At 38.6% G+C, this 20,143-nt stretch overlaps 1 long non-coding RNA gene across 1 annotated transcript; it reads right to left on the bottom strand.

The window, feature by feature from the left end:
• Positions 1-1,222: 1,222 nt before the first annotated feature.
• Positions 1,223-17,547, bottom strand: LOC128606584 (uncharacterized). Its single transcript, XR_008385707.1, has 3 exons — positions 16,786-17,547; positions 5,007-5,205; positions 1,223-3,018 (listed from the first exon to the last, which is right to left on the bottom strand). It is a non-coding gene; the product is annotated as an uncharacterized LOC128606584 (long non-coding RNA).
• Between the last annotated feature and the right edge of the window lie 2,596 nt (positions 17,548-20,143).

Genomic DNA, 20,143 nt, shown 5'->3' with positions numbered 1-20,143 from the left:
GAGTCCTGAGCAGTAATCCCAACTTTCAGAATCTGACTTCTTGCAGAATTTCTTGTGAGCAAACGAGACTTCAGAACTTTCACGTGTTTAAGAACTGAGTTTATACAAGCTTACCTCCTCACACTACAGTCGTAAATACTGAATATGTTTCAGCGTGGCCACACATTGGAAGAGTTCACATTGGATTTACTCACTGCACACCACAGGATAATCTAGAAAGATAATCATTTAGGACCAGCCTCACACATTTGTGGTAGTCAGGAGAGCCTTAAAATACATATTATTTTGATACTAACTATTTTGAAGTTACTTTAAAAGTACAACCATGTCATCGATGTTAGATTGAAAGTAAATTAATCATTTCAAAAAGTTATTTTACTTTGATTAGAATTCATTAGAATGTTGTTAATGTACTCATGTCATTAGCGGGGATGGATGCTAGTTCACCGCATTTTGTGTATTTGCTAATTCTGTGGTAAAATCAATTAAGAGCAAAATGCAGCCAATGACAACAAAGAAGCTCTTTTTCACTGGCAGGTGGAGCAGAGCCCAATCTCATATATATATATATATATATATATATATATATATATATAAACCATTCAACAAATGTTAATCGTCCTAAAGTTCCTATTCACAATGCCATGTTTTTTTTGCTGCCTCTTTTGAGTGACCAATAACTTTTGAAAAAGTTACTCTTTGACAGATATAAACCGATGTTCCATTGATTTGTTCACCTTTATAGATGCATGCTCACTGCCCTATTTAGCTTCATAGCATTATTACTATACCTAGTGCTTAAAAATGGCAACTGCAATAAGTGCTAACAGAGGCCCATTGAGGCTGGAATCCATGCTCACTCTATGAACATTTTCAGTGGAGGAGGAGCAGCAGCAGACAGGACGGTTAATGACATGATTGCCAGGATCATGATTTTTATGGCAAGTTGTGCTAGTTAAGAAGTAATGTGTGGGCATCTTGTTTTATAGCAAATAATCAAAACGAATCTAACAAATTTCCACAAACACACAAAAGCAAAAGAAAGGGGGATTATGGAGTGGATAATGTATGAACATTAGAAATGCTTGTGGACCACAGTGACCTTGTTTCCTATGCAAAGGCTGAGAAAAATAAAAGATTGTCTCTGGGGTCCAGTGCCTGAACTATTTGAGCTACTATCAGGGCTTTTGTTTGGACTTCGAGGTGTAGTTGGGCTGGAAATTGTGCTGAAACCTGGCGAACACACCTGCTGTTGAACAAAGTTATGTCTAAAACTTCTTAAAACTAGCTGCTAGGCTGTAACCTGGATGACTGTATGATGGCTGACTCTCAACTCTCAATTATGGGGTTACTCTACAAATTCACCAGGTAGTAACCTATAGCATTAGTCAAGTGTGATAGTCATTTTACCATTATTAGTGTTGTCCTTCCCCACCAAAGTCTGTGGTCATGAGCTGCTGAAAAATTAGATATTGTTGCCTAAGATGGGGTTAACACTTTTTTAATTGGTTAAATGCATGTTTTCTTACATCCAATGTTATTTTTTTTTAAATATATGTTTGAATGTTATAAGGGCTAAATGGCAGCCCAATCATGGAATTACATCTTTGGTCTTGGTTGGAGCAACATTTAGCAACTTTTCCTCTTGAATGTCATTACTGTATCTCACCAACCTGGTTAGTTTGCATTTGTATGCACAGTCTTTTCCGCCGCACTTGGTATTGATGTGCATCCTTAGAAGTGTTAAACACAGAGATAGAGGTTGGTCTGAGCATTTTAAAGGTAGCACAGAGTGTGATCTCAGTTCCACCTGAATACAGTCCGAATTTCACTGTGAACTCTGGCCTTTTGAAGATGCTCCATTTGTCTTCAAACGCACAGTGGGAGGCGAAGCTGGAGCACAGAGGTCTACATTCATCATCGCTGACCGAAACTAAGCCTTCTGGAGAGAGAAAGGGCATACAACTCTGACTTTAAACTACACACACACACACACACACACACATTCCTTATATCTCTGTCTCTTTTGGTAGTACGATTGTTAAGGCAGGTTGTTGTGCATCAATCTCAGCTGGACACAGATGTGATGGTGCTTGGTAATGGAGTTTAAGGAGAAGACAATCATGCTAGTTGCTGTAGGTGTTAATTAAATATCCCAGCCATACTCAGGGTTTCTCCTGAGTTTCATCACTACAGCAGACTGACTGAACATTCACTGTGTTTGACAGATGGCTGTAATTGGATTTTTTGGGTACATTTCATGGACCTACAATATGATCAATTTTCCTTCTCCCTCTCTTTTTCGGGCGAAGCTTTAAAAATGAATAATGCGGTTGGGTAATGGCGATGACAGATTTAATGCTCTATGCAGGTTTAATTTCTCAGTATGGCTCTCTGCATCTGTTCACCACAAACTGGCAAAGCAGAGATGAAGAGAGAAGAATGCTCATTTATATTTGTTATCCCTTGTTTGTTAAGAAGTGCCAAATGATGTTCCTCTTGCTAACAAGCTGTTTGTCCGTTATTATGGGAGAGTTTATAAAGCTGTTTGTTATTTGCAGAGTCTATTTGAGACCAAATTATCTGCGTTCTACTTCTGTGTCTTCCATTACAGCAGATGGGTCTTTCTCTGACTGCAATGTAGACTTATATTTTGAGGAAATGAGCTGTAATCACAGCTGAAGACTATACAGTAATGACTACACATAGTGTGTTAAAGCATTGATGCATTTTAACCACTCTAAATTATAAAAACGAAATAAGCTGTTCAAGACTGGTTAATAGAATTGTATGCTCTTGTATGTATTACTCTTTAATCCACAGCTGCGTCTGAATCACAAGATGCAGAGACGATGTGATGCAGGATCGAATGTTCCTTCTGGGATCACGAGACTGCTATCTTTCTGCAGCTTCTCTCATGACTTCTGTTCGACTTCTCGAGTTCTTGAAATCTTAAAACCTACTGGTCAGACGGGCTTGAGTAAATTTCCATAACAGCAGCTCTGACAGTAGTGCCAACTGTAATTCAAATCAAAGGTTTATATTAAAGCACTAGTACATTCTAATACATTATTGTTTCTATAGTAACGACTCATTTACAGGGTCTTGCATGGCGGAAGCTCCACGTAATTTAAGGCTAAAAAATATATAAATGGAAATAGTGTATAATTTAACAAAGGAAAATGTTTAATTGTTGATATGCTGAAGCTTTCTGTAAGGAGATGTTTGTCTAACATTTATGGAAGGAGTCTCCATTATCAGGGTTTTGTAGCAGTCAGTATGTTTTCTACCATGGGAGTGTCTTCAGGACAGAATGTATTCCAGTTTATCTGGACACACTAGACTTTCAGCAAGGGAAATTTCTTCAGAGACTGCTGCGCTAACTGGATATAACATCACACACCAAGGCACTGTTGTTGTTTTTTAATCCACACATCGTGGATTCTGACATGCTTGCACAACATATTTGTTTCTTTATATATTTGTTTCAATGTTAAAACATACTATCTGTTCCTATATGTAGGGACACCACAATCCAGGCAGCTTCTCTTTTGATGTTGATTTTATATTCGTTTATAGCTGTATTGTATAAAACAGTATGGTGCGATACCGTTATAATCAGTGCTTCCTCCATCTTTGATTTTCTGAAGAGGTCACGTCATGACATGTCGACTGGTCACACATCTTCACGTGATACGAATTTGTAGGCTCACCAAACTAGAACTTTGGAACGCAGCGAAAACGCGAAACTTCTTTGCATGAGCTTGCGTTTCCGGACTCTAGCATTCGCATGCATATGAAAGAAAGTCAATGGAACAAAATGTGTAGTGTGACCACCCCTTAAGATGACAAGCTACATTTTTTTTGCTACATACGTTGAGAAGCAGGAAGCAAGTGAATATCCTCTGTGTTGAGTTTATTAGGGCAAATCCAATAATCATTGTCATTATACCATGCAGGTCTCAGAACACAAGTACGCAGATATAGACAAGTATAACCCATACTCAAAAACCAAGAAAATAGGTGAGGTCCTAAGCCAGGAAGTAATACCAGAACATCGAGAATGTCACATTATAGCAAAATGCATGGTAAGACTTCATGAAGGCACAGAGACAAAAAGGGGTAGAAACAAACAAACTAATCAAGGGTAGAGTAGAAAACAGGTGAATACAATCAGGACTGAATACAATCACAGGCCAGAGGTGGAGACAAGACTCAAATTCACAACAAAAAATATATCTTCAGACAATCACATGACAAAAACCAAAACACAACATAAAAACCATGCTCATAACACTTTGCAATCTGCAGCTAACTCCAAGGGGGGACTTGGAGGAATAACAAAGAGGAATAAAGAGAGGCTGGGAGGAAATAACTATTTATAGCTGCTATAGTGTAAGTATGCAACATGAAATGGTTAAAAATTATGTCATTTATTTAAAGATTTTAAATCGTAATGGTTAGCAAATTGCTGGGTTATAAGAGGAATAACACACTTCATGCTGATATTGGAAAAATGATCTGTCATACTTTACTCCTTACTTGATGAATGTTATCTATATGAACAGTTGGTGTGTGAAAAACATTGCTGTATATTAGGTACAACTACAGAGGATGTGAGTAAGATTAAGGCAGCGGTGATGGAGAGGAGGTGGTGATTAGTGCTTTCTGCCAGTAAAACAAGATTGAAGTGCTATGTTCACGATCTTATCACTACAGACAGGTAATTACATCTTACTGGGAAATCCTGGCCAAGATCTAATCAATCAATGTCTATCTATTCTATTCTGCTTGTTACAGCCAAAATTTACTGCTGGACTTGTAAATCTCATGTGTAATAAATCTGTACCCTGACCTACTGGCAGAAATTAAAAGAGTGTATTATATTGAAGTAACTGTTGTTCTTTTAAATACAGTAGTGTTAACGTTTGTAAATGCATTCACAAAGAAGGATTAAACATAATACTTTTGCCTGTTATTACATACTAATAACTCAGAAATGTTACTTGTTTCTGTCTGATGAATTTAGGGCAGTGGTCGCTCAACGGTTAAGGCTCTGAGTTTCTGATCGGAAGGTCGGGGGTTCAAGCCCCAGCACTGCCAAGCTGCCACCGTTGGGTCCTTAAGCAAGACTCTTAACCAGCTCTGCTCCAGGGGCGCTGTATCATGGCTGATCCTGCGCTCTGACCCCAACTTCCTTACAAGCTGGGATATGCGGGAAAAAAAAGGATTTCACTCTGCTGTAATGTATATGTGACAAATAAAAGCTTTTTCTTCTTCTTATTTCAGGATATTAAATGGAATAATACTGTCTTTCCTGTCTGGTGGTGCAAATTGATGTGAACCAAGTCAAAAGCTTGTGAATAATACATGCCAAATGGCAGCTTCTTTATATGGCATTTCAGTGGGAAATTTCCAACATTCCTCTTTGCACTAAAGGTATATAGTTCCAAAGATGCTAGATAACAGAACATTTCTTAGCCACTGTTCTCTAGGTTTTCTCTTCAGGCCTAACTGCTTAAATGTGTTTGTAAACTTGGAGCCAAATAGTAAAACCATTGTTCCATGTAATCAATACAGTAGAAACATTGCACTTTTAATATGTAATATGATGAATATAAATATATGAAGTGGTTGACTATAAATTAAGCATATTTGCTGGTCAAGAACACAACCAACAACTGTTATTATTATTATTATTGTTGTTGTTGTTGTTATTATTATTGTTATTGTAGACTGCAATCATGACAGACTCATGATTTGAGGGAGCATCCTCATTTTATATGATATTTCCCAGAGGTACCTAGAGTTCAGCTTTAGCATCTTCCCAATCACGTATGCTATGTGAAATTGAGTAGCCTATAACTATTCCCATAATCCTATAACATAAGATTCACTACATTGCAACAATGTATTTCAGATTTTGAATTTTGTTATAAATTGAATATTGATCAGTGTGATGATGAAATGTCTACAGTAATGAATTTTGGAATAAAACATGCATCTTTTCTTTCACACCATCAGAGAAGCTGAACATAAAAATGTTATCGTCTTTCAAAAAAAATCCTTATTGATTTGCCACCACCATGCAAGTGCATTCCCTCACATTTAAATTTTCATGAAAGTTATCTTATTGGCCTCTCTGTTTATTTACCACAAAATAAAACCCTGAAAGTCTAGATTTAAGGATATTCTGCTGGAGCTGAAATGCACCTGACCAGATTGATCTGTAAAAATAGATAACAATATTACATATGTTGATGAATAGCTGGGTGCCATTTAGGCCAGCTAATGACAGCACAAAATGTTATTAAGTTAGTCTACGCTACATAAATAAAATGAGCATATCAAGATTTGCTGTTCTTATGTTCATAATCCAGGCCATTATTGTGATATGAAGGCCCTAATATGCTCTCTCATAGCCCCTTGTCCCGCTACTCTTCCATTTTACTGAATATATTATGTACTCTTACAAGCCTTTGGCCCATTACTGCACATTAGCTCATGCTGAATCCAACAATCAGAAACCACAAAAAAACATTTGAGTGAATTTGTCCATGGAGAGCTTCGTTCTCAACCTGAACCAGCTCCCTTACAGACCAATCTCATCTTGTTTTCAAGCTTGCCAGAAAGAGATAGGGAGAATGGTAAAATTGGATGGAGATTGGATGCTGTCCTCTCTCTCCTCTAACCTGTATTGGATATTTTATGCAATTTGTGATTACTCCAGAGACATTGGAAAGGCAGAAGAAGAGTCTCTGCCCTCTCAGCTGTGCCACTGCCGGATTGGTTCTTAATCAGCTGAACTATCGGCACACACTGTGAATAAATCCCTGATGAGCTCTTCATCTTGTTCCACTGGAACTGCAGAGCAAACCTATCATCTAGTATTAGTCCTCCACATGAGTGCACGCACACACACACACACACACACACACACACACACAAAAGATATGATGTGCTATAATAATTGGTTTATTTGAGGTGAATTGTGTAAATGTGTGTGTTTTATTTGGTAAGTTATGAATTGGGGTATTCCGTTCCTTTTGGCTGATAGTTATAGGCATACCTATATAAATGATTCAGAGCAAGATAAGACATCCTGAAAAGCACTTCTTTCCTCACCGGTGCAGTTAAGTTTTTTGTATTGTGATAAAAAACAAAAGAAAAAAAGAGAAAAGTTAGAAAAGCTAGAGCCACTTACATGCCAATTTGAGTAGGCACCTGTTTTATGCTTTAAAGTATCCTTGCCGTCAAAAATATAGTTTTTGCTTTCTTTTTATTGGTTAACTGCTCTTGGAAAGATGATATTGTTACGCCACAGCGAACACGCGGCCGCAATACTCATCTTGCAGCACCGCCTGCAAACATGGTGGGCAAGGACTACACTTCCCGGCCATGCCCGCGCTCTAGTTCGCCTGAATATTGAGTACCAACACCTGTGAGGCATCATAAGTTATAAAAGGCCTCGTTAACCTCCGCGCCTCGCGAAGTAAATGCTCAGTTCTCTTGACTTTGTTGTGTTACCAAGCCTTTAGCTATCATCTGGATTTTCCTGGTTCTTGGACTTATCTGCCCGTTATTGGATTACGATTCCCTATCGTCTGGATTGTCCAAAAGCCGATGCCCTATCTCACATCCACTCCCAAGAGGGGCGGCAGGACCAGGAAGGGTATATCTTGCCCCCGTCCTGTATCGTTGGGGCCCTGGAGTGGACCCTAGATCGAGCCTTAGCCCGCATACCCAGGTCACGTATCCCGGCAGCCTGTCCTCCAGGGAAGCAGTTCGTTCTGAAGAGGCACCGTCAAGAACTAATCCGGGAGCCCGTCGCACTTACTATCTGTTGGCAGAGAAGTATTGGTGGCCCCATATGCCTAGGGAGGTACAGCGCATTGTATCCTCATGCTCTCCGTGCACTCAGTCCAAGATGCTGCGCGCTCTACCTGCCCGGAGGTTGGTACCGCTACCCACGCCTGACCGCCCGTGGTCCCACCCGGCCCTGGATTTCATAACGGACTTGCCTGAGTCGCAGGGTAATACTGTGATACTAGTGATCGTCGATCGGTTCTCAAAGTCCCTGCGCTTCATTCCACTAGCGGCCATTCCCTCCGCCTTTACCACAGCCAAACTCCTGTTCCAACATGTGTTTCGATACTTCGGCATCCCAGAGGAGATCGTGAGTGATAGGGGTCCACAATTCACGTCTCGCGTCTGGGCCAGGTTTATGGAGAAGCTGAGGTTCACCGTTCACCTCACGTCTGGGTACCACCCTCAGGCTAATGGCCAGGCAGAACAGGCTAACCAGGAGGTCATACGGTTCCTCCAAACCTTCTGTGCCACCAATCCAGGGGACTGGAGCCACTTCCTGCCATGGGCGGAATATGCACAGAATTCGCTACGGCATTCCGCCACCCAGTTAACCCCATTTCAGTGTGTCTTGGGCTACCAGCCGCCATTATTCCCCTGGAATGGCTCCCCCACTGATTCACCAGTGGTAGATGAGTGGTTCCGCCGGAGTGAACAGGTCTGGGAACGCGCCCATCGACGGTTAGTGCAGGCCTCCCGCACTGCCAAACGAAAGGCAGACCGGCTCCGGAGGGATCACCCCAATTATCAACCAGGGGATACAGTGTGGTTTTCCACCAGAGATTTAAAGTCACCCCTCCCGGGCAAGAAGCTCCAGCCTAAGTATATCGGCCCCTTCAGAGTCCTGAAGCAAATTATTGAGGTGACATACCGCCTGGACATACCGAAGCACAGTTGCATTGCCCTGTCGTTCCATGTCTCGCTCCTCAAACCAGTGATAACAGGCCCCTTGACCACATCGGTGCCGGAGGACCATCCACCGGATACATTAGAGTTTGAAGGCCACCCAGCTTACTGCGTCCGAGACGTAGGAGAGGTAAACTCAAATATCTGGTAGACTGGGAGAGGTATGGCCCAGAGGAACAATGCTGGATCCCAGCCCAGGACATCCTGGACATGAGTCTGCGCAGAGACTTCCATGCGGCTAATCCAGAGAGGCCGGGTCCCCGGAGGAGAGGGAAGCCCGGAGGGAGCCCTTTGGGGGGGGCTCTGTTACACCACAGCGAACACGCAGCCGCAATACTCATCTTGCAGCGCTGCCTGCAAACATGGCGGACAAGGACTACACTTCCCGGCCATGCCCGCACTCAATTTCACCTGAATATTGAGTACCAACACCTGTGAGGCCTCATAAGTTATAAAAGGCCTCGTTAACCTCCACGCCTCGCGAAGTAAACTCTCAGTTCTCGTGACTTAGTTGTGTTACCAAGCCTTTAGCTATCGTCTGGATTTTCCTGGTTCTTGGACTTATCTGCCTGTTATTCGATTACGATTCCCTGCCCTCCCTCATTTGGATTGTTTGCCTGATTTCTGCCTGTTTCCTGTGTTTACTCTTCTGTCGTTTCTACACAGGCTACCCTGCCCGTGCGCACTTGTCTCCAACAGGTATTGTGACAGATATATTCTGATCATACACCACTATGCAGTACAGAGTGGTGTTTGGGTCAAATGTTTTAACTGTAAGATAAATTTAGATACTAAAAAAATTATTTGGGGAGTGTTACATTTTCAGCTTAGTTAGTATGAAATAGGCTACATAGCTTGAACCTATCAAGTCAGATTTTTTTTAGGTTAATATTGTGGTAACTGGAAACCCTTTTTGGCCCAAAGTGCTAAGCAAGCCAGCTAACAAACTTAACTAATGTGAATGGTGAGCAAAATCCTAATTATTATGGTTATCAACTGTAACACATTTGGCTACTGCTGTATAGGTTGCTAAGAATAAGACAATGCAAAATTAAGACTCACTGATACTGAAATCTCACTCATGTCTACCTCAGAAAAATGTGAGCTTGTTTACTAGCAGCTAACTAGATACAATAGCTAGCTAAAGTACATATAATGCCTATATTGGTGTGTCAATAAACACAAGGTGATAACTGAACAATTCCCTAATGTTAATGAACAGAACTTGAATTCTGTCTGAGGTTCACACACACATGGTTCAATTTCCTCAATATGGACATGAACCTTCTTGTAATAGCGTAGTACACCATTGCTAATAGTGTAGTGTACAATTTATATATATATATAAAAAAGTATGTTTTTTCACAAAGAGAAATTGTCTTCTGGTTAAGACTGGTACAACTGTAGGTTTCAAACTAACAGACATGTAATTTTGTCCATTGGGCTATCGGGGTATGGTTGTCAATATTGGACCAACACTGAGCCAAAGATGGTTGGTTTGTTTACCGTGTGATTCTTAACCGATGTTGTCCCTACATTGGCACAACAGTGGCAGAGTTGTTATGGCAGGTGCCAATGTTGAGCCAGTTTTGGGTCAACTTTGACAAGGTTGTTAGGAAAAGTGCTCCTTTGCCAATGTTGGCCCAAAATTGTATCACATAGCTACCCAAAACATCATTATGCTACTTGGGAGGTGCTTCCTAAGAATTCTCTTTGTGTCAAACCAGAAGCCAATATTTCAAATGAAAACCCTGCTTTTAATAAAACATCATGAACAATGCTAATGCTTTTGTTGGAGCAATCACAAGTCTAGAATATTCCTGTATGTGTAACCCTTAAAGGCTCATGAGACCAGATTGTTTATAAAATAAAGATTATAAAAGGTTGCTGACCTTCCCCGTTCCCTGTGCATGTTTACCTCAGTGAACACCAGAGTAGAGACTACAGTCAACATGTAATAACAATTCTGAAAGATATTGGAGTCTAGCTACAGGTAAGATTAATGCTTATACACTTATCCTGCTTGTAGACTTCTCTTTACAACAGACACACCTTACTCTATTATAGAGTATATTATTGTTTACTTACATTGCTTCCTGTAATGTTTTTTAATTAGTGAGACTTTTTTTCTTAATTCCATAAAACATGGTGTTTTTCAAGAGCATACTTGGCTCTAGAGTTTTCACCTGTTCAGTAAGGAAAGAAGGAAAGGGGACAGGTCTATAACATCAAATACACACACACCAAACGCTCCAGAGGTGGAACTCTTCTTCCATGGCCTACTAACCATTGCACTGAGAATGATAGATAAGCACAGGTTGAGTCATACAAGAACCGTCGGAATCAGCAGAGAGAAAATAGCACAAGTAATGGCTTATTTCTTAGCACTTCTTTTTGCTGAAAAGACTGTCATTCATTTGTCATTAGGTTGAAGTCTATTTTTTGTATATGGCATGGCAGCACAGTCTATTGGTTTTTACTCAGCAATGCAGAAATGTCTAACATAGAAGCAAAAAGCAGAGATTTTCTACATTATGAAGAGACATTGTGTATAGGTAAATATTAATTAAAGCTGGTAGAAGATTAAGAGATCATCTATAGTGCTAATTCTAGGCATCTCTCCAAGTATTATTTCTCTAAGGACTCCCTGGGTCTGAAATTAGAAAAAGCCTTAGAGCATCAACAAAAAACATCAGTGCTTTCCCTGGGTGTGAGAAAGCACTTACACCAGAAAAAAATGTAGGTATCAGATTGACAGCATCCTCAAACCTGCACAAAAGTCCAGCATAGACTTTGTACTGGTATAGAATGACTATACTTTCCATTATAGTACACATATTTGAGTTTGATACAGTATATGTAATATGATGCTCAAAAGAATGGACTTCACCCATACCTAACTTGTCACTCCTCTGATTTTCAGGCTTTGCAGTCAGTTGCAGTGCCATCTGGATAAGTACAGAGACACCTGTCCTTTTTGGGTGTGAGCCACTGGGACAGAAAGACTGCCAAAATAGGATGCCCTTCTCACACTATCAAATCTGTCAGAAAAAGGTACTGTACAGATACATTTTTGTTCTCCAAAGAACAAACAATGTAAATGTGCCCGCAAAAGTACTGCACAACCGCAGTGCATAAGGTTCAGTTATGTACCTCAGTGATATTCCTTTACAATTATGTTCTTATGCCTAAACATACACAAACATACCCATGAGGTTTGTATCTTAAACCCCTAGTTTAGTACCTTTTTTTCTGATAATGAAAGTAAGAAAAGCTAGGAATTGTTAGACAGGGGTCATTGCAGGACATGCTTAAACATCTTTTGGGTAAAATAAATAAATAAATAAATAAATAAAAATATTGCTGCACATTCAAACTCCTGCCAAGGATAGTCATCATCAGCAGTTTTTCAGCTCAGATTTTTAAGAGCTTCTCTGTAGGGTCCTGAGCAGAGATGTCTTATCATGCTAAAGAACTCACAATCAGCACTATGTAATGACACAGAAAATCTGGCTGCTGCTCATGCTGTGATTTTCTGACTCAGGCCTCTGTTGCTTGATTGATGGTGATTGATTTGGTCTTTTTGAAATTATTCAGGAATGCTCTGATTTTGCCTATTCTAACACTAGGAAACTTTTCAATTAATTACAAACAGCTTAAACAACAAGTAGACAGACTATTTCAGTATTTTAGTATTTCAGAAAATGCCGATCTACTGGGATTTTCACGCAAAACAGTCTAGAGTTTATATAGAATGGTGTTAAAAACATCCAGTGAATGGCAGTTCTCTGGACAGAAACCTTGTCGATCAGAGGAGAATGGCCAGACTGGTTTGAGCTGACAGGAAAACTATGGGAACATAAATAATCACTCTTTACAATTGTGATGAAGCGAAAAAGCATCACAGGTGGAGGTGAGAGATCACATTTTTTCCCCATTCTGATGTTACATTAAGTGAAACTCATGCGCTGCTGCCAATGATTAGCTGATTGGACAATTTCATGAATGCATAAACGAGATTGGTTGGAGACTGTGTGAGACAGAGAAAAAGACAGAGAGAGAAAGAGAAAGAGCATTTGAACTGTAGGCTAAGGCTTACCACACATTAGAAGACGTAAGCAGTCATTACATGTCATGAATAATAATGACATAAATTTCCCCAGAGCATTCAGCACGTATGAACTGCCTGAAGCATGACAGTACGTGCTTCCGGGTTGTCAGGTTTCGTCTTTGTTTCCACGTGTGTTTTGTTTTTGTTTATGTTCTGTCTCCGCCCTTGTCCTGTGATTGGTTGTTTCCATTATGTGTCATCTTTGTCATCATCTGTTCTGTGTTACCCCTTTTGATTAGTTTGTCTATTAATACCCTTGTGTTTCTGTATTACGTAGCAAAGTATTGAGCTTCAGTGTTTTGCCGCCTGAGCCATACAAAGCCTTTGTTCTGTGTTTGTTTTCTTGGTTTCTTGACTTCATATAGTTTCTCGGTTTCTCTGTTCTGTTATGTCCAGTGTTCTCTGTTTGCTGATCACCTGACCAACGCCTGTTTATTGATTCTGATCCTGTCTTTCGTTTTGGATTTGTCTGCCTGCCTTTTAATAAACCCTTTAACTGCAATTGCACCCGTCATCATTCTGAATTACCTGCATTACGTGACACATAACAGCATAATCAAAAGAATTTAAGTTCTAAGATCTAAGATCATAGAAATCAGAAATTGTGCTGTTTCATATTGAATAAAAAAGAATTCTCAAAGACAAGATTTTTTTGGCATTCCTATGTGCCTGTGTTGAAATCTGCAGTTCACCAATTTATATCTATAATACAGACGTCACATTCCAACCACCATTAATATATTATTCAACAGAGGTATTGCCACAATAGATCTATTATTCAACAAGACTTCCCAGAATACATCATTAATTCAAGGAAGGGGTTACCACTTGAAAGGTATAGTCTCATCTTTTATCACCATTACTGTTTTTGTTCCTTTCTATTATTTCACCAATATGTCCTTATATTTCACTGAATGTCCTGTATAAAATTTCCACTATTAAATATCTCCATAAATCATCTCACCAATATTAATTAGGAGAGTAGATGTACAATAAAAGTAATAAAAAATAGGCATTATGTAAGCCAATAGAAAGTAAGGCCAACTGCATATTAATATACTGTGTTTAAATTAAACAAATTATAACAACTAATTATCTGATAAGATGTTTGTATTTGTATATTTAACTGTAATTGCACCAGAGAGCAAACAAATCCCAAAATGGATCTAGACTATGAAAGGGTATTAACATCTTATTATGCAGACACTGCAATAGGAATATAAGCTTTATTATAGTTTGATCTCATAATTGTGCCTCATTTCTCAAACTTTATTAAAAGCCATGCTTTTTGGATAAATATTTTAAAATAAACACATCTCTCACTATAACAGTGGGCAGCAATGAGTAAGGGTCATCCAGTTTTGCTTATATACAGTATATATACTGTATATCAGAGAGAGAGAGAGAGAGAGAGAGAGAGAGAGAGAGAGAATATTTAAGGAATAAAACATGGTCATGTCATAGAAAAATAGCCAAAAACAGGGTTGTCCAATGCTGTTACCGCCCCAAAGTTGATTATTTCCAATAACAGCATGCCCTGAATCCGTGTTTTATTTCATTTATATAACAATCATTTGCCAACATTTTTTTCACTCATAAATGAATGACATCTTACTTTTTATAGATTTATAGTTACATTTAATGTTGTGGAATGTCCATGAGACAGGTTAGATCCTGTTATCATTAGGTTATAGCTATAAACAGTCGTTACCTCACCTGCCTGTCATTTCTCTCTCTCGTGAAGTTAATAAGAAAAGTAAATAATGCAACTTGTCTTGTTACTGAGAAACCGCATGACAACTGTCATGTTACAAATACATTGGAGAGTAAAGAGCATGTTAAATAAAGTCTCCTTACAGAAAGCTTCATCATGTCAATGATTAGAAATTTAGAAACACGTTTGTTAATCATTTATTATTAGGGTGACATTATGCAGCGTTTGTGCCACTTTAGGTGGTTACAAATGAAACAATAATGCATTTGAACAAGTGCATTACTATAAATATTATATAAATATTTTGTTTGCCTATTTTTTATTTTTTTTTATTGCCCTACATCAGTGTCATTGACGGAAATAACAACTATAAAGTATAAGTATAAAATACTGAGCTATCACTAGTTCAAGCTATACTGGACTAACTGTGGTTAGTAGTTTGTAGCAGTTTTTCAGTACCTGAATGTCATTGCTGATTATATTCTCTTGCTATTTTTATTGAGGAATAAATGAAAACTAAAGTAGCATCAGTCATAAAAATTAGTTGTGTCAAAATAAACTGTTTTGATACAGTGTGACAAAGCACAAATGTACTGCTGAGCATAGCAAACCTGAAAAAAAAAAACCTTAATAGTGAAGTACAACAGAATATTTTCATTTATAAACAAATACTACTCAAAATTACTCCACAGGATTGAGACATTAATGTGTCAAAGACCACCATACACTTGCAAACCTAAGCATAGAATGCAATTTGCTTTAAAAGTCATATATAAAATGAATTCTGGGACAAAATTTTATGGACAGATGAGCTGTGTAATAAAGGAAAAAGGAAATGTGAAGATAAAAAGGAGCCACCCAAATCATCCCACCTCATGTGCGAAACATGATAGATATATGACTGCCTGTCAACTCGATTCAATTATCCTGAGTAATGGTGTGATTTAATGCTGGACTCTGGGCATAGAAGTGGACAGAAGCATCTTACCAGCTCAGATTTATGCAGAACTCACTGGTTGGCCCTTCAACATGCAGCAAGACAGTCACCAATTACATACTGTCAAAGATTCTACAGAGTTTTTAGGTCTTAAATATGGTAAAATAACTGCTCAGTCACCTGACCTAAACCCAGTTGACCTGCGTTGAACTTACTGGTACATCTGTAACTGCAAGTTGTGGTTCAGACAGATCATCTGTCCAGTGTACTGTTAATAATTCGCCCAAAATATGTACATTTACAGTATGTATCTTTAAGCTGACTGCCTGACACAATAACACTCATAATAATTTTAGCACCAAATCCAATATGGTGTAGTACAGAGCCAGAACAAGACACCAATCAATGTCATAGACTGCACTGTAAATAAGCCTGTATTAGCTAATGAGCAATGCCTGCTGATACAGGCCATTATCTGGCTACATTCCATGGGCCCTTTTCACAAAAAAACGGGTGTACGTAAAATGATTTACCTGATTGTTTACCAGAGAAACACCAGCATTATTATCACCTTTGCTTACAGTGGAAAACTTTATCACATAATCTTTACCGATGTTGCCAAGACTAATCTTTGAAGATGTGTCCAGAATTGTTGGAGAACACTCAGCAATGAAGGATTCAATGCTGAATAAATTATTTTTAGGAATAATTCATTCACAGCTATGAAGGAAAGGTAACGTTAGGTCAGTTAAGGCTACCATAGCATTGATGATGAGTAACTATAGATATCTAGTTAATTGCTGTTGTGTATGTATTATTTCATATTTGCCCCATTTCAGCTCAGTGGATATGTGAAAGATTGCATAGTGCATTGTTTCACTAACATTAGCTAGCTGTATTTCTACTTAACCGGAAGTTAACAGTATTTTTGTTTGTTCGGTGTTAAATGTAGTTGAGAGCGAGGTGGTAGTCAAACTGATGCTACCAGGCGATGAGGAGGAAAGAAGAGCCACACAAACCTGAGCTTAAACTCTGATGGTTGGCTTGAGAAGCTAGCTTCATTCACATAGTGAATGTGAATGTTTCTACTCACAGCAGTTGCAGTTTATTTGCCTCCTAAACTTTACTTGTGCTGATTTTCCAAGCTGTTTCTTTGATTGCACTACAGTTCACAGATTTTCTGTAACATTTTTCAAAAACAGTATTCGACGCAGCCATTGGTGATGTTGTAGCTGGAGCAAAGGTACTTACCGAAGGCTGCTTCCAGCTAAAGCTAAAAATGTGAACAGGGCCAATTCCATGTTGAAAAATCCAGCCTATGATGAGATACCAGATGCCAAAACACTGTCTGAGCCAGTAAAGCTGGTAGACCATCATATCTAGAAATAATGACATAGCACCTTAAAAGACTTTTTTTTGCTTGTTTGTTTGTTAGTTTGTTTGTTTGTTGGCATGTCCACCATGGATGATTCCTCCCCAGACCATCAGAGGGCACCCTCACTCACATTCTGTTTTTGTTGTCTGCCCCACTTCCTTCCTTGTTTGTGCACACCTGATTTGTGTTCCCCTAATTAGTTTCCCTATTTAAGTTCCTTTGCACTGTGAGTGGGTCTTGAGCTTTGTGTTGAGTTTTCTTTTCTTTGTCTTGCTGGCCTGGCCTCAGTCTAGTCCTTTGGTTTAGGTTTTCTAGTGTTTGGTTCCTTTTTGTCATTGTTTGTTATTTTTAGTTCTTTATTATAACGATTTCTGCATTTCATAACAGTTCTGGGCTTCCATAGGCAACAAATGAATCCTCTGTGTTGGATTGTCATAAAATACATACCATTATTTCAGTTAACATTAATTGTTTCATTGTGCTTTAATGGATTTACAATCTATTAGATGTTGTGAAATTGTAGATATGCTTTCTACTTTCAGGTTTAAATTGTTGTACATACACTATAGCCTTCATTATGTTTGTGAACCCCACACTCGTCACTTGTTATATTTTTCTTCAGTACATTATATACATTATTTTTCAGCTTCAGTAAAAGCTTCAAGTTGGTGTTTATTTATGTTTCAGTTTTTTACTCTGGGTATTAAAACATTTTCCCTTGCACTTGCATAGTTTCCACCATGGCTGAAAGTACATGGAATCATGTCCATTAAATAAACATTATTTTGCAATCTGATTGCCCCTGGTGAGAATTTTAGTAGGTGTAATAGCAAACGCCTGTAGTACATGTTCACATGCATGCTGTATGTGCATATTCTTCCTTAAGCATCACTCATATTCCACATGGAGTTGGCCGTTACACTGTAGCTCAGACTGCCGAACTTCAGTCTCATGAGAGCAAGCATTACTGAGACGAACTGGCAAAGCAAATCATTTATCAAACGCTCTGACGTATTTAACATATTGTATGCTACATCTGCTTAGCTTCCCTAATGGAAAGTCCAAGCTGGGAAGCACAAAACATCCTGCAGGCTAAAATGAATAAACATCAGGCAAATGTCCCTTGTTTTGATTGAATCTTTGATGAATCAATAAATCTCACATGCCTGCCTACTGTATATATATTTTTTTATTAGAAATTAAGAGCTTGACATCTGTTTTTTCATTTGGCTCTTATAGTTCTCTCATTATAAGTCTGAGAATCAGGAGCAATGGATCAGTGTTCTGGGCTGAAATGACACCTGAATGAATATAGATTGAGCAAATTTTGGTTCTATGCTGCGCAGATTAACCTTCAGCAAAAATTAATTACATTTTCCAACAGTAACAGGCAATAGAAGAATGGGAAGTATATTAACTATCAAATGGAAATTAAAATAAAGATTAAATGGGTCCCAAAGGGTGGTTAATTATTTGTAGCTCTACATTTATTTCACAAGTACTGTTCCCTCCTAGAGTTTGAAATTAAACATCAAATGTTAGGACTTAATTTGCTTTTTTTATCATTCCAACAGTGGAAAAGTGGTTCGTATCACTTGCTTCAGTGTCTGCAACCATATATCATCATGTTTCTTAGACAAAAGACACATCAAAATGACTCCTAGATTTTGTCCAGGATTGTTTGCATCATTAATCTCACATTGTAGATTAAATTGGTGTTAATGCTAACAGTGAAGATCAATCACATTAATGTAACCCGCAGCCCTTGCTTCATTAATGGTTTGGATTTGATCCATTAGAGGAAATAAACTAACTAAAGTTTATCCCAGCCTTCTAAATCAACTCTGCACTCAACTTTATTGTCGTTCTTGTTTCTTTTTGTTGCTGTGATATTATATTTTGATGAAATAGTTCTTCCCAAACAGCTTTATCAGACTCCCAGAGTTAAACTGACTTAAAGTAAACTCAGTTATATAAAATGTTTCATAGTTATGTTTAACATTCTGGGGCCTTAGTAATATATTTGGTATGTGGCAGTTTGGGATAACCAGACAAAAAAAATTATGTTTGGACCAAAACACCTCAACTTTAAGAGATATATTTCAGCAAAATTACTGTATGTGGAAATGTTTAAATGTCTTTTTAAAATCTTGCTCAGGCTGTCTTCTTCTAAAGATCATGTCAAGCTTGTCATTTTACTAAGAGAGCTAAAAGTACAAAGTCCTCTTTCCTGAAGACTCTCCCATGTCATGTGAAAAAATATGTACACCACATGGAAATTATTGGCTTTTTTTGACATATTTGGATAAGCAAACCTTTGGTCCTCTTTGAAACAGTACCTATTAATAAAGATGATACACTCTATCAAATGACACATAAAATTGACATTTTGTAGTAATTTTCACAATTTAAATGAACAAAAAACAGATCAGTCACATGGGGGGGGGAGTAAGTACACCCCTAGATTTATCACACCTTCAAATCCATAAAAGTAGAATCAGGTGTTCAAGACCTGCTTAAGGAGTGCAGGTGGAATCTGTCTTATTCATACCCCTCTCGTAGCTGTTGTTCCCTTTGCTGTTGAGGTGTGTGGTGTCATCATGCCAAGATCTAAAAGGTTCTATAAGGCCTTCAGAACAAAGGTTGTGGATGCCTATGAGTCTGGCAAAGGATTTAAAAAGATCTCTAAATTATTTGAAAGACATCATTCCACTGTAAGGAAAATCATCAACAAATGGTGCATATTTAAAACGACTGCCAATTTTTCCAGGACTGGCCTTCCCAGCAAATTCAGCCCAATGGCAGATCATACAATGCAAAAAGAAGTCTCCAAGAACCCCAAAATTTCGTCACAGGATCTGCTAGTAAGTCTTGCAGCCGATGGTGTCAAAGTGCATGCATCTACAATCAGAAAGATACATTTGACCTGCATGACTTGCATTACATGACTTGCATTACATTTGACCTGCATACATTTGACAAGCCTTTGCAAGACTACAGTTTGCCAATGAGCATATAGGCAAAGACAAGGCCTTTTGGAATAATGTTCTCTGGACAGACGAATCAAAGATAGAGTTGTTTGGCCACAGTAACAGCAGACATGTTTGGTGTAGAACAAAGACAGCTTTCCAGGAGAAGCACCTCATACCAACTGTAAAGCACTGTGGTGGAAATGATGTGGTTTGGGGTTGCTTTGCTGCCTCAAGTACTGGACAGCTTGCGGTGATTGACTCA

This window comes from Ictalurus furcatus, chromosome 4, assembly GCF_023375685.1.
Source record: "Ictalurus furcatus strain D&B chromosome 4, Billie_1.0, whole genome shotgun sequence".
Taxonomy (NCBI): domain Eukaryota; kingdom Metazoa; phylum Chordata; class Actinopteri; order Siluriformes; family Ictaluridae; genus Ictalurus; species Ictalurus furcatus.
The sequence above is the reverse complement of the archived record's forward strand: the minus strand, read 5'-3'. Positions and strand labels throughout refer to the sequence as shown.